Source organism: Equus asinus, chromosome 12 (assembly GCF_041296235.1).
Source record: "Equus asinus isolate D_3611 breed Donkey chromosome 12, EquAss-T2T_v2, whole genome shotgun sequence".
NCBI classification, from domain to species: domain Eukaryota; kingdom Metazoa; phylum Chordata; class Mammalia; order Perissodactyla; family Equidae; genus Equus; species Equus asinus.
In genome coordinates this window covers 70,158,439-70,174,853 of record NC_091801.1, presented here as the reverse complement: position 1 = coordinate 70,174,853, position 16,415 = coordinate 70,158,439, and the positions used below count along the sequence as shown (strand labels likewise).

At 44.4% G+C, this 16,415-nt stretch overlaps 1 long non-coding RNA gene across 1 annotated transcript in view; it reads right to left on the bottom strand.

The window, feature by feature from the left end:
- The window catches only part of LOC139039930 (uncharacterized), a 188,544-nt gene that overhangs the window by 171,196 nt on the left and 933 nt on the right, over positions 1-16,415 (bottom strand). The gene's annotated exons all lie outside the window — the stretch shown is intronic.

Genomic DNA, 16,415 nt, shown 5'->3' with positions numbered 1-16,415 from the left:
ATATAGTTTGCTATCATGACTTGACATGCAAGAATGGCCCTTCTAACAACAGGCATCATACCAAAGAATGGGATGGACAAGTAAGAAAGTCAACTCCCACAAACGACACTTAAGAAAATACTGTACCAATTTCTGTTAAGGTTATTATAGAACAGAATCTTCCATCAGCTGGATTCCAAGGACCAGTGATCCAATGGGCATGAGACCCATGTGCATAGTAGGATCCATGACAGAAATCAACCATCTCATGAACAATTCATGCAAAATATTTTTCTCAAAGCACCTACTAGATGCCAGATGCTCGGGCTATAAGGGAGCTAAGATGTGGTCCCTGCCTGCAAGTGGCTCACAATCTGGTGGGAGACAGATGATGATAACACTGTGGGGTCTGTGCTATAACGGAGATGTTTGAGGTGCCACAGGAACACAACAGAGGAGAGACACAGGCATCCTGATAAAAAAGCAAAGGGAGAATCCAGAAAGGTTTCTCTGGAGGAGATATCTGAGCTTGGTCTTAATGGATAAAGGGAGTTATTCAGAAATAGAAGAGTGAGGAAAACATCCCAGGCAGAGCACGAAGTGCAGAGGCAAGAAGATGTTTGTGGAAACCCAGAGCAGGCACCCAGCAGGGCCCACCTGCTACAGACCACAGAGGGACACCTGGAAGGAGCAGCCACTCCAGGAGAGCCCTGTCAGCCTTCGGAACACAGCAGCACCCCCAGGTTTCACTTTCCAGGGTGACTCAGAGGATGACGTGGGACTGCTGTGGGCTCCCGGGTGGTTTTTCACAGAGACAGCTTCTGCATTTAGGGTCATTGCTGGTGAGTAATGAGACAGACAGGCTTTATAGATGGAAAGTGAGAAAATATCAAAGTGCCCAAAGCAGGAAGAGGGAGCTGTGGGTCAAGCAAGAAAGAAGCGAGCATTATTGATTCCATTTTTGGAGACAACACAAGAGCTGGGCCTTCTACCCACTTGCCTGCCCACCGCGATGAAGAGAGAGTCTCAGTCCCACAGCTACATCAATCCCAGAGTCGAGTGGAACATCCATAGAGCCTTCCCAGATGTTCTTGCCCTTTCTTGTATGGCAGGACTGAAGCGTCCCCATCTACAGAGTATTCAGACACACCTTCACAGTCTCCGAGAGTCAGTCCCTGCCCTGTCCTGCCGCCCCAGGATCTGGCTCCCAGAAATGCAAGACACAATTCATGTCTTCCTGGACTGCTCACACACTCAGCCCCTGGCCTGACTGGAACTCGGCTGAGCCCCCAAGTAGAAATGGTCCAGGTAATAAGAGGGATGATGCTTACGAGGATGAAACATCCCAGCCTCACATATTGCTTTGTGTGAGGATTCTCCCAACAACCCTTGTGGAGGGTATGCTTATTTACCCTGCTCAGATGAGAAATTGAGGTCTGAAAGAATTGTGCCAAGGCTCATACCAAGTCAGGGTCACTCTTGTCATTATACCACTGCTGCTCTGAGAAAGAGGTATCCACTCCTGATCCCAAAAGTCCCATTTTGGCATGACATGTATGACTGAAGACACTCATCATCAGCCTTGCAGTGGATACCACCCTGCGCTAGGGGCCATGGGAGATCCAAGGCAATAGGGGGCATGCCTTACCCTCGAGGGCAAGGGCATCTGAGGAGTACCTGCTGTGTACCAGGCCCTGTGCTGGGTGCATAACATGAATCATCTTGAACAGTGATCCTTACAACCACGATGAGGTAGTGATTATCATATCTATTCTGCAGACGAGGAAACACACTTGAGGAAGCTAAAAGTGATTTGTCAAAGATCTGAGAACAGGTCAATACAGTCATGCGTCACTTAATATCGGGGATACGTTCTGAGAAATGTGTCATTAGGCGATTTCATCGTAGCGTGAACATCATAGAGTGTACTCACACGAAACTAGGTGGTATAACGTACTACACACCTAGGCTATATGGTACTAATCTTATGGGACCACTGCCATGGATGTGGTCCATCATTGACTGAAATGTTGTTATGTGGTGCATGACTATAGAAGGTCCCATCCCAAAACCCATGCTCTTTCTGCTACACCAGAGATCATCACTGGGAACGAGGCCGATTCCTGGGCCCCACCCTAAACCAGCTGAATTGGAATCTCAGAGAATGGGACCCAGTGACATGCTTCTAAAACCTTTTCCCTCGCTAATTTTCTGATTGGTAAAGTGTGAGAACACTGTCGTACACCAAAGGGCCTCAAGCTGGGGAGTCAAGGCCCTTACGCCTCCAAGTTCCTGTACTAAACAATGGAGCAGGATTGTCTCCAGGAGCACGTGTGACATGAGAGGCTGATGGCACGGCAGTTAGGAGCATGGTCTCTGGAACCAGATTGCTTGGGTTTGAAACCTGGCTCTGCTGAATATTAGCTGTGTCACCTTGGGCAAGTCACATTCCTCACTGTGCCTCAGTTTCCTCATTGGAAAAATGGGGCTCAAAACAGTGCATACCTACAGGGTAGTTTGGGGGATTGAATGAATTAAATGCATAGAGAGTTTACAACAGCGCCCGCCGCAGAGTAAGCATCCAAAATGTAGCTGTCATTATTACAGGATTAATTGCCAAAAATGACACAGGAAAGAGTCACAGTACATTTGATACTCTGGTTCCTGAAGGAGGAGACCAAAGGGCAGAGTTCCAAAGGATCTGGGTGGATAAAGAGAGAAGAGATTCAAAACCAGCTCTTGCTTTAGTTTCTGGGCTGGTTCTTATGTCACTGTTTGTTACTCCTTGGGAAATGTCACCAAGAGCAAGTCACTGCGGTCAAGACAGGTCATGAATCATTCCGCAGGGCTGAATCACAGCCGAGCACAACTTCGCCAGGACCTTCAGGTGAGGGGTGTGATGGTGAGTGGTTCAAGCTGCAGACTCCTGTCCCCAAGAAGTGAGCTGTGTATGCTCTTGATGGCCACCAGGGGGAGACAAAGGGGACTTAATTGGCCTTAGCAAGAGTGAAAGGTATTCTCAAATTCCTGGAGGATTGGGGCTATTCTCGCCGCTTCGTTTCCACTCATGCTATTTCCCCTACTTAGAATGGCCCCCTTTTATCCCCTTAACCTCTTGTCAACCTTCCAGCAGACTTCTTCATATTCAAAGTAACCTCTGGCCAGACACAGTGCTAGGGGCCATGGTAGATACAAAGAACTAGGCAGCACTCCTTTACCCTTGAGAGCAAGGGCATTTAAGGAGTGCCCACTGTGTGCCAGGCATTCTGCTGGACACCAAAGAAAACCTGTCTCATTTAATCCTCATGACTACAATGAGGTAGGTTTTGTATATTTATTTTCAAGACTCATTCAACAGGAATGATATTTGTGGCTGTGAATTATGGATATAATTACCATATTTATGATATGATATGAATTAGCCCATTTAACTCTCAGTACCACCCACTGGGTAGGTACTACTATTCCCATTTTACAGCAGAAGAGACTGAGGCTTGATGAAATTAAGTAACATCCTAGCCCAAGAACACAGAGCTAATAAGGAGGATGGAATTCAGATATGAGCCCAGGGAGTCTGGTTACAGTCGTCTCCCCTTTATCCGCAGGGGGTACGTTCCAAGACCACCAGTGGATGCCTGAAACTGCGCGTAGTACCAAACCCGATATGTACAGGTACTATGTTCCTATACATACATATGACAAAGTTTAATTTATAAATTAGGCACAGTAAGCGATTAACAACAGTAACGAATAATAAAATAGAACAATTATGACCATAGACTGTAATAAAAGTTCTGTGAATATGGTCTCTCTCTCTCTCAAAATATTTTACTGTGCTACACTCTCCCTTCTTCTTCGTGTGATGATGTGAGATGATGCAATGCCTACGTGATGAGATGAAGTGAGGTGAATGATATGGGCATTGTGACGTAGGGTGAGGCTACTGTTGACCTTCTGATGCTACGTCAGGAGGATCATGGAGCTGTGATGATGTCGATGGTTGGATGTTAGGAGCAGACAATATTTGTGGTTGACCACTGCTCACTGAAAGCATGGATAAGGGGGGACAACTGTAGAGAACCAAAGCTGCACACTGGCCACCTTGCTGGTCCCTCCACAAAACCTTGGACTAATGCCCACCCTGTGCTTTCTCTTCTCTGAATTCTGATCTCATTTATAGTCAGGCCAATGACAGGATCTGTACTGATTTCTTCTCCCACACACACAGGTAAATTCCACTTTCCCATCCTGTCTCCACCCCACCACAGACAGGTAAACAGTAAGTTCCTTGAAGCCAGTGACCCTATCTCATTCTTCCTTCTAGCAGCTACCATTTATTGAGCACCTACCATATCTAGCATTATCAAACGCAAACTCATTCTTTAGATTCATTGTCTGTTAGTCTTCACAATAACACTGGGAAGTAAGCAGTATTTCCACATTTTAAAGACGGAAGATTAAGTCTCAGAAGTTACATGACTGTAGACCAATGTCACCTAGCTAGCAAGTAGAATACGCAGGACCCTGGAGCCTGTGATCTCCCCATGGCCCTAAGCTACAGTCTCCCCCTCTGCTTTGCATAGAGCTGCACCCAGAGTGAAGAAAGTCCTCAGAACATGAACTTGAAGACTTTGGTTGGAGTCCCTGGTCAATGATTGACTAGTTGTGAGACTTGAGCAGGTCACCTCACCTCCCTGAGATTCAGGTCAAACACTTTATATGTCAGTTCTGGTCCTGGTATAGGTCCCAGACTCAGGATCCCTCCCGTTCTCTGTCCTGCTCCTGCCTCTTGGGATTTCGTGTTTGAACATCACTCATCTAAGACCTCCTTCAGGACAGGAACCTCATCATATTCACCATCACATCCCTGGAGCCCAGCACAGAACCTCACACATATTGAACTCAAAATATGCTCAGAATAAATGAAAACATAAACAAACAAGCAAATTGATACATCTCCTCCCTTGGGCACTCTATACCCAGATTCTTTCTGGGACCTGGCTTAACTGCTTCCTACTAACTTCCTGCCCTCAACTCCATTGTGTGAATTTGGACAACAAAAAACACTTTGTGAATTTTAACAGGCTATGCAATACAGTACATCTCTCTCTTTTTTTCTTCCCCAAAATCAACCCTACCTTTTGAGGGGCATTCCATAGTATTAGGATGTCCCACAATCACTCTGCCTTGGAAGCCTACTGGGAAAGATTATACTTAATCTAACTCTTGACTCTAGGACACTGACCTAAGTGTAAGGACCTAAGAGTCTGTCTGTCTGTCTGCAACTCTGATACTGGAACAAAGACACAGGAAGAGTTTATGTGGTGTCAAGAGTTCAGCAATAATGAGGAGTCAGAGGAGTTGTCACAGCGGAGACAACATTCTAGTGGTACTGTCTAGGGCAGACCTGGGCTGTGGTTGCCACTGCCCAGCCTCCCTGCGTTCTCAGCCTGGTCCTCCAGCATCCTACTCACCATCAATTCTGTGTTCTGTGAACTCTTAAGATACTTCCAGTGAATTCTAAACTTAAGCAGAGTCTGCTTCTGTAGCTTGCAAACTGTGGCAGAAGCTAGCTAGATGCCCAACAATCCCCTTTCCTCTCTCCTAAGCACCTAAGACCATTTTTCTCCATCCCCTTTGCAGTTAAGTTGATGGGGTTCTGGCCAATGGGGTGGTCATAAATCCCTTTGAGCTATCACCACACTCTGTCTTCCTCTTCCACAGGGACTCCAGAGGCTACTCAGCTAAGAAGACATTGTCACAGATGGAAGGAGCCAGATCCCCAAATCATCATTTGGAGAAGAGACATCCCAGACAGCCAACAACCAGCATCAAATCATGAAATAAATCTTTAACAGTTGTGCTACTGAGGTCTGAGGGTAGTTTGTGACAAGACTTAGAGTTTATCACTCCGACAAACATACCACCCATAACCCAAACGAGTTCAATCACCATTATCATTAAAGTTGCTGTTATTAACATGGCTCTTGTTAATACAGTGGAAGTTCAATAGGTACTTCACTGCTAGGAAATTGTGCCATTTTTAGGTCATCAATAACTCATTCTTGAGCTCCTACGAGGTACCTCAAATTATACTAGGTATTGGAGAGCTCAGTGACTAAGATGTGACAACTCAAAAGGGAATATGAATATGATTTGTCTAATACCCGGCACACAGTAAGTGCTAAGTAAAGAGTATATTCTCAGGTGCAGTCGAATATACTGGTGAAGAAGATAATCCCCAGAAGGAGACAGACCTGGATTCAGATCCCATCTCCTCCACCCAACGGTAGGAACTGAGACAAGCCACTCTGCTCCCCTGAGCCTTCTTTTCGTCCTCTGTTAAATGGGGAAATTAGTTATTTTTTTCACTAAATACTGGAAATTTCACTAAAAACTATTATCTTCAAGGATTAAGGGAGATAATATGTGTACATCATAGATACAGCCCCCAGCACAGAGTCATTATTAGAAAATGCCATGTTTAATATTATAACATGGTCTATTACTAAAATATTACAAGGAAGTGAAAGTTCCACATGCGTTCTTCTTTCCTACTTGCTCTGTTCTTACTTAGATATTGCAGCTGGTTAGGAATTGGTTCAGTGTCAGCTGTGCTCACTCTTCTTTTCTCAATTTAGCATTCCTGGCTTGTTTATTTACTTACCTAAGGCTGCTTTCTTCCCTAAGTGCTTTGAGCACATCAGTGTGGATGTGTGGGGCGTGACCAGCAGATACTTCTGTGTTTTGTCTCTAACCCCACAATCAGCGGTCAGTAGAGCAGTTTTACCCCCCAAATAAGGAAAATATTAACAACCCCAATACGCAAACATTCATTTGAGAACAAAGTGTCTTCGCTGGGTACATTCCATCGATTTATGGATTCTAGGGGGTCTTTATCCTGGTGACAAATATTTGCGCAACAGCCAGCACATTTTCACCTTTGTGAAAAAGCAGTGACTGTTTATTCTATGTATTGAGTGTCTCTATTCTATTGAATGCTGAAAATAACCATCATAGAGTGAATCGATTATGATCCCCGCTTGACAGATGAGGACAATGAGGTTTAGAGATTTAAAGAAACTTGCTCAAAATCAGCAGCTAGTAAGTGTCAGCAGCTTCTCTCTATCCTGTATCCTTGAGCCTCTCACCCAACACTGGGCACATATGAAGCAGACACATTTCTTTGACTTGAACGTTGGTCTTTTTACTTTAAATTCTAGCACTAAGTGCTGGATATACCAGTCAGCGCAGTTATCCAAATGCAAGCTCATTTCCCTGACGTGGGCATCTTCTAGGTGGTGTGTGGGATGCACTGACCCCAAAGGTCTGGCCTCGATGGGCTGGTGCAATGGAAAGGGCACAGCTTAAAAACCCCACGTGCCCAAGACTGACTCCTGGCCCCACCACTCACCAAGTCACTTCACCCCTGTCAGCTTCAGTCTTCCCATCTGTGAAATGGGCATAGCCATATACACAGTAAGCTGTGAGGATGAGGTACAAACTAGCACAGGCGTAAACACAGCTATGCTCCCTAAACAGCAGCTCTCCACCCCTTCGCTTAAGCCTTTCCCCAATGTTAGGCCAAAAGAATGACAGCCCAGTGGGACACCCAGCCAATCAACGGTGGTTGTTGTTGTTGATTCTCCGAGACCTACGTAGGGATTGGGGGTGTGGGCTAGAGGTGCATCACAGCCTCATGACATACAGGAATGCCTTGAGGAATCTGTTATAAACAGAGATGCTTGGACTCCGCCCATAGAGATTCTAAGTCAATCAACCTGGACTTTTAACCAGTTTATAGGGCATACTGACGCAGGTGGTCACCAGGCCACCCTCTAAGGAACACTGCCCTTGGGCCATTGGACTCCAACATCGCAATGATGTCCGCCATATCCTCATTCCGTCTCCATATTTTTTACTTACCTTTTTGTTCATCAGTTTCATTCCCATCGACATGATTTGTAACTTTAGATAAATCCACTTTTAAAAGACATGTTATATCAGTATCTTAAGCACATCCATATTGAAAGGAAATACAACAGGCAGTTAACAGGAGCTTGAGCCCTGGAACAAAAATTGCCCGATTGAAATCCCCTCTCTGCTGCTGACCAGCTGGGTGAGTTTGGACGGGCTCCTTAAAGTCTCTGTGTCTCAATGTGCCATGTGTCCAAAGGGGTAATAAGGGTAGCTCCATGATAAGGCTGTGGATGATTAAATGTTTTACCATAAAGCACTTACATCAGTGTCTGGCATATTGTAAGCACCCAGAAAATATAGTTATTCTTCTTATGATTGATGAAAATAGCAGTACTATTTGATACAAATAAAAAATAATCACCCAAGGGGCCAGCCCCGTGACCTAGTGGTTAAGTTTGGCAGACTCCACTTTGGTGGCTTGGGTTCAGTTTCCAGGCATGGATCTACACCACTCATCAGCAGCCATGCTGTGGCAGCAACCCACATAAAAAATAGAGGAAGACTGGCAACAGGTATCAGCTCAGGGTGAATCTTCCTCAGCAAAAAAAAATAATAAAAAAAATTTAAAAAACAATCACCGAAATACATGTGTAACTGGAAAGTTATTCAAAGTTCATCTATAAACCATCCAAAATCGTCTGTGCATCACCAGTAGTATACATTTCATGCTTAGGTAAACGTTTCTCCAGAAAGTGCCAGGTAACCACATCAAGGGGTTCCCTCACTGGATAGGCTGACTTGCGAGTTACTTTGGTGTTGCCCCAGATCTGATTTTGAGTTTCCAGTCAACCCAAGAGCTGCAGAGGTCTAGGGAAAATTTCCTTTGGTGTCCATGGTTTGGGTTCATACAGAAGAAGCCGGAAGACAGCCATCTGCCCACGGATTAGGAACTGATCTCTCTTTTGTGGGAAACAAAGCCGCCTCTCAGAGCAGGTTGCTCAATAGCAGGCTCGTTAGCACTCTGTGCTTCTCGAGGCTCGTTATCTACAGATCTCAACGTGCCTCAAAACATTCATTACCACTCACAACACCACCCTGTCGGCCCAGAATCCAGTCCCCATTCTGCAGATGGGAAAATTGATAGGAAGGGCTATTAAGCTACTGCCCTCTGAAGAGACTGAGCTATTAAGCGCCTGTTGAGCAAACAAGGAGCTGTGGCAAGAAGGAAAGTGATGACTCTGGAAGATCCAGGCCTGCAGTGCCTCCCCACAAAGCAGGCGTTTGCCCTAGGACAGAGACACATACCTGGCAGACGTTTCCTCTGGTTGTTCCCATGACGGGGTGGGAACAGGACAGGGTCTCTGGAGAGCATTACAAGAGTCGGCCACGCAGTGGGCATTTCATAAAATGTTATTGGATTAAAGGGCAGATGGGATTTTCCAAAAGGAACCCAATTTCTCCTTCTCATCCAATTCCCCACCAGAGGAGGGAAGATAAACTCAGCAAGGTGCAGAGGGTAAGGAGGATTTGGCTGAGAGATTTATGATCCAGGATGACAAAGAGGTGTGTAGATAGTGATTGGAAAGGAGGCCAAGAGCAAGGAAGGCAGCAGATCCAGAGAACAACATGAAGGATAAGATAGCTCGGGGGCTACAGATGCAGTTCAAAACTTACGCTGGAAAGGTGTATCTTCAAAAGGCTCATTTCAGGAATTTGTCCAAAGCAACTAATCGGACAATTATATAAAGATTTCTATAAAATTATATAGCCATATCTATAAATGATATTGCTTACTAAGGTGTAATTTATAATAGCAAAAATTATAAGTAATCCAAATATTCAAAATGGGGGATTGACTCGGAGAGGTTATGGTACACCTATACTACACAGCCATTAAATATATATTTAAGTATATTTAATTATCTGAAGAAAAGATCATCATAAATAAATGAAACTTGAGGATACAAAACAATTAACAGAATCCTAAAGATATCAAAGGAAACAGAATCCTATGCTTAAGGAAAAGCTATATGGAAATACCACAAAAGTATGTGGATAATCTGGGTGGTGGAATTAAGTGTGACTTGACTTTTGTATATAGTCTTGTGCCACATAATGACCTTTTGGCCGACAACAGGGTGCATATACAATGATGGTCCCATAAGATTAGTGCCGTATAGCCTTGGCATGTTGTAGGCTATACCATCTAGGATCGTGTAAGTACACTCACTCTATGATGGTCACACTACTACAAAATCGCCTAACAATGCACTTCTCAGAATATATCCCCATCGTCAAGCAACACACGACTGTATATGTTTTTGTATTTACTAAAATTTCAACAACAAGTATGTATTATTGTAACTTTAAAATGTTAACTTTTTTCACTTTTACTGTGAATATTGTTGGGTCTTTAGTTAGAGACTTGCTCTGCTTGGGAGATAGCTATGGGGTTCTAAAACAGATCCACAGACTTAAAGAAGCAGATTGTGTCTGTTGCCTGGATATTTCATGGAATCCAAATGATCAAGATACCCCAAACCCTCTGTCAGAGGACATGAGAATGAGCCCTGGGTTAGGAGTCAAGAGAATCTGCTGGTGGTCCGAGGTGAGCCACTTGCCCACTCCATGACCTTGAGCAAAGCACTTCACCTCAGATTCCTCATCTAAAGTGGGAAAAAGAGTGCACGCCCTGACAACCTCACAGTGGCATAGCCTGTAAAGAGCATGCTCCAGTGAGAGTTGTCATCCCGATGGAGATGTGATAAATAGCATCCTAGACCTTGACTCAAAGACAGACTTCAGAGCCTACTCTTGGTAAGGGCTGCCCATCTGTGCTCACGCTCTCCCTCTATGGGCCACCTACTGAGAACTAGTGTTCACAGTTGTGACCTTGAAGGAATGTTCAGCTCCTGGACGACCTTCTGAATCACCCAAGAGAGACTAAATCAGGAATGGAATCCTTGGAAATTTATAAGCACCCATGTTTTCCACACTGACTTGCAGTGAATCAGGATGTTTTCGTTAGCTGAAATATCCCATCCCAGACTCAACTGGATTAATATGAGTGAGCCACTGGTAGTAGGTTGTGGGGTACATTGGTTCCTCTGAAGAACATGACCCATATTCAACTGTTAGCACACATTTGTGCAGAACCGGGAGCTTCCTCTTCCTGTGGAGCCCTTCCTCTGGGGAGTTCCACTTGCTTTTGCCTTTTTTATCACATGGTTTCTCCTCATGAAGTGGTCAGTGCAAATCTGACTTCATAGAGTAGGTGCCGACGTATCAGCATTGCCCGATGGTCTACACGTCTCAACGTCTTCAGGCTAACAGTCCCCTAAAACAACAGTAGAACACTAGCTTCAGGGAACGATAATTATAAGAAAGATGAGCCTCAAGTCACTTTGGGAAATATGACTTTAATAGGCAACGTACAGTTACAAATCTCCTAGAGGTCACTCTGATGACCATGGATCCTTTTTCTCATGGCCAATCACATGGGACTAGTGATCCTGGGAACATTTTTTGGTCAACACGGCTTTGAGGTCCTGTGATGTCTAATGGCACCCACATTAGCTTTGTCTTCAGAAAGCTCCTGTGTAATTCTTAACTGTCTGGTAAATATTCTTCAAGGAGATGTCTTCACAATTACTGTGCACTAAACGTAGATATGGTCAAGCCCTGGAGAATACCCAGGGGGCTCCCTGTCCACCTTTGTCCCCAGGAAGCCATGCTTCTGAAGCATCTTCAGTAATTAATTCACCGACACCCCACCATTACCCCTACCACCACACATGCACACAGCTATGCTTGTCCACGGACGAATGTTTTTGATTGGTCTTTTCTACTTTGCACAATTGTCTTGCTCACAAACACCTACGCATTAGTGGCTTGCACAATCTCAACAGAAGCATCAAACCATGAAATAATTGCTGGAAAGAAGTCAAGATCTCAGTGCCATGACATTAGGAAAGTGGCGTAACTTCTCCGGCCTCAGTTTCCTCATTTATAAATGGAGGTTGGACTTCCTTAACTTTCCTTAACTTTCCTCAAACTTGAACTCTATACATTTCCACTGAACAGGATAAAACAAATCCTCAGAGCTGGGAGTAAAGGAAAGGGGGTGTCAGTCATGTTAAGGGGTCATGCCAGGTGCTTCATATGCGTGATGACAGGTAATGTTCTCAACACCCCTCGTGATATTATTCCCACTTTACAGGCAGAGAAACTGAGCCTAAAAGCAATGTATCCAAAGTTACAATGAAATGGCAAAGCAGAAATAAGAGCTTAAGTCTGACAACTACATCACATTGACCCCAATAAAGACGTGAGGCGAAGGGCATGACCAAGCTCTCTCTGCCTGTGGTGCGGATTGTTGCTACTGCTCTGCTCGCAGGCTCACCATTCATATTGCTTTTTACCCACCTGTTTAAGGAGCTTTGCAAGATCCCCAAACTTGGAGATGAAAATATTAGGACACCAAGAGAAAGACACCAGTCACACATGTCCCATGCCTTTTGCTTGACATTTCCCACGCTGCTTCCAGCCCTTTCACTAAAAGCAGGAATCTTCAATGCCTGCACAATCCTGAACCCCAGAGATGCCCTGGCTCTCAGCTTACCCCAGGGATGGGGGTAGGGTAGGCAGCCTACAGAGAAGGACAGATGGGAATCGCTGGGCTTGCTCCAGCAAAGATGCAGGGTGGGGATCCGGGGGATGGAGGAGAGAGATGTCGTGATCATTTAATCACTTTCCTGAAGTGCAAATTGTGAACCCATGAAAAATCTAATTGCAATTTTCTTTTGTCTCACTCAGAAAACAAAGGGACACTTTTCCCTCGATCTACTGATAGAAATATACATATCAAAAGGAACAGCAAGCAGGATTCCTAAAGAGAAGGGCCTTAAGCAAGGGCTTCTTGTCTGGTGTTCATTGGTCCCCAGCTGCATGTACCCAGCCCATCTCCAGGAAATGGTGCTATAGACTTGACATTCCAGCTTAAAAACAGTGGCCATGATCTTTCATCTTGTCTGAGGTCCCACAAGAAGGAAAAGATCCATTCCAAACATTCCAACATGTTGCCAGGGATCTCAGGCTCAATCCATTTTGAGGATTTTCCCAAGAATCTCCATTAAAAGGGGAAGGTCTTTTCTCTATCATTGTCCTTCATTTGGCCAAGAAAGGGAACCAATAGCCCTCTGAAGTGTTCCAAACCAACGTGTTGCTTTTATACTGGGACTCAATCAGTGGTCCCAAATTTCACATATGAATTAGTTAGGACAATTATCTGTCATTCTATCTCTGACTTAGAGTTTTATTTTCCTGCTGTTTTGTGGGCTAATGATTTTTTGGAGGGTTGTCTCATTTTGCTATTGGTTGGTCAATTTATGCTCTAGAATTGCTCAGTCCACCTCTGAGCTCACTGCTTAAACCATACTTGCACTTAGTCTGGAGGCCGGGGAGACAGGGACACACCGAAGCTGTAGCTGGAACTGTGCTTGGGCTCTTGATGCTCAACTCCACTGTAAGAGCATTCTTTCTTCTGAATGGGGCGTGTCCGTCACCACGGCATTAGATACTAAGAGAGGATGGAGAAGAGAAATGTGACCTTTCAAATTCTAAGAAAAAAACCCTGAGTCCCTAGTTGTTTTAGTAGTAGTTAGTAGTAGTGTTGTTGTTATTTTTCAAGACAGAGTTTCACAAAGGAAAGTATCTGTGTCTAAGGAAAGCCACCAGAAACTTCAACTGGGGCCTAGATCTCCAACAAATTCAGATCTACTGCACGTTTGCAGCATCTCTGAGCTGGCGTAATGTCTATGTACAGTGACGATCTCCCAACGCGCAAAAAGTAACTTTGGACTTGTGGTCTTCAGTTCCCCCACCAGTGGAAGGAGATCTCTGGCCATCTTAATAAATCAAATTCATGTCCTCTGAGGTCGGTCATGGATGGAAGTCAGTCTCTGAGAGCTGAAGTTAGAGCTTGGAAGAACCAGCACCTCTGTCTTCATGAAGATGCTTCTCTCATTGCCAACTTTGAAGAACCTGGATTCAACTTCACTAAACAATTTAAAAGACTTTTCAACTGAATGGCAGATCACCTATCCTAGCTAAAGGACAAGATTAAACATAGAATTTACTTCCTAGCCTGAGTTTCTTCATTGGTAACACAAGGGTACTAACACCTGTCCACGGGATCAGTGAAAAAAGAAACCTGCACACAAAACACTAGCATCTTGCTTGTGATGCTCTTCAATCATTCAGCAAATAATAATAACTAACAATTGTTGAGTGTCAACTATGTGCTGGGCTCGACTCTAAGAACTTTATATATATTAACTCATTTCATTCTCACAAAACTCCATCATGCTATTGCTCCACTATCCTCATTTTTTTTACAGATAGAGGATCTGATGCATGGACAAGTTAATAATGTGCAGAGGTCATGAGAATAGTAAATATTAGAGTTAGGATTGAACCCAGGTGGTCTGGCTCCAGCATACACTCTTAAGCACCATACTTTATTGCTTCTGTACATCTTTAGTAAATATCCACCAGGTGTTAGGCAAGAGAGCTGCAAAGATTAACACCTAGTCCCTTCTTTTAGGGACCTGATAGTTGAGTAGGAAAGACAGGTAAGTAACCAATTAACAGGAAATCATAAAAAGAGTTATGGTATGAATAAACATAGGGTGTTATGGGAGCACAGAAGAGGCACCTAGCCCAAACAGAATGGGTCAGGGAATGCTTCCTGGAGATGGAGGCACTTGAACTAAAGGATTACTAAAGAAATTAGAATTAGCAGAACAGAAAGAAAAGTGTACGCAAAGAGAGAAGGCATGGTACATCCAGGGAACCGCCGAGGTTCAGCACAGCCAAAGCTTACAGGCAACGTGGGAGTAGGAAGAATGATGCTGAAGAGGTAGGAGCATTAGATGGGACACTGTCACAGAGGTCGCATGTGTCAGGCAGTGCTAAGCAGCCTGTACTTACTCTGTAGCAGTGGAAGAATATAGATATACAGAAGAATATAAAGCAAGGAGGGACATGATAGAATTTAGGGTTTGGAGCATAGAAAGCAAAGAGAGGGCACAGAGAGAAAGATTGTGAAGGGTCACCTCTACAGGCAAAGAGACAGCGAGCAGGCTGTTGGGGCAATCCAGGAATCAGCAATGGGGACCTGGACCCCAAGACTGGCCATGGGCAGGAGGGAAAGAAGAGGACTCCACGCTTAAATAAGGAGAGGTAATCAGTAGGACTTGGGGCAGGTGGGTTGGGAGTGGTACAGGGAGCAGGAGGAGCACAAATCAGGTTTTCAACACAGAGTTTCTCTTAGATGCCAGCACCACTCTCACAGTTGGCCAATAGAAGTCATGGAGAGGTGACGAGTTCAGCTTTCAGTGAGTTGCATTTGAGGAGGAAATGGCCAGTTGGCAGTTAGATGTGCAGGCTTGGCACTCAGAAGAGGATTATGATCTTGAGCTATAGATTTGGAATTATGGGAATTGGTGGTCTTAAAGTCATTGGAGTGCACAAGATTTCTCAGGAAGTGGACACAATATATCACATAGAATGAGCAGAGAGAAGGTTGAGGACACAACCTTGAGGAACACTGGAGTCAGAGGGGATATGAAGAGGGGGAGAATCTAGCAAAGAAAACTAAGACAGCAAAGACAGGAGTCGTGTGGGGTCACGGAAGCCAAAAAGAAAGTTTCTAGGAAAGAGAGTAATCGATAGCACTCAAATGCAGAGACGCCAAGCACTTGCACCAGTCAGTGTGTTTGTCTAGAAATCCCAACTCAAACTGGCTCACTGTCACCACAACTAAAAAGACCAGTAGTAGGATGGCCTTCAGGTAAGGCTTGTTCAGGGCTCTGCTTTCCCCTTCCCTACAATTCTTCCAAATATATCCTCCTCCATATGGCTTCCTTCATGGCAGCACAAGGGTTATAGTACTTTTGAGGCTTCCATTCACACACCACATTATCCAGAAAGAAAGAGGCTGAGTGTCTTTGAACAAATTTCGTAACTTCTCTGAGCCTGTTTGTTAATCTGTAAAATGGGTATAATTATACCTACCTCACATAATTGTTGTGAGGATTAAATGAGTCAATGCATGTATTTAGTCTCTGAAACTTGACAAATGACCATGCTCCTCACAGGTATCCTCCAACCAGATAGAAAGAAAGGAGAGACCGGGTATTGGTAATGGAAAGAAGAGTAAATATAGCCGAATCAAATGACATCATTCCCTTTCTCGAATACTGTCCATGAAATTCACACTCTCAGGCGTGGCATTCAGGGCTCTCCGTCTTTCAACCCCAAATCATCTTCCAGTCTTGTTTCCCACCACTGTATATTTTCGCGCTACTCCGTTTAGAGTAATGCAGAATTTAATTCCTAGCTGTTCTTACAACCAGCACCTCTGTCTTCACGAAGATTCTCCTTTCACTGCCCACTTTGAAGGACCTAGGTTCAACCTTACCAAAGGATTTGGAGACTTTTCAACTAAATCCCAG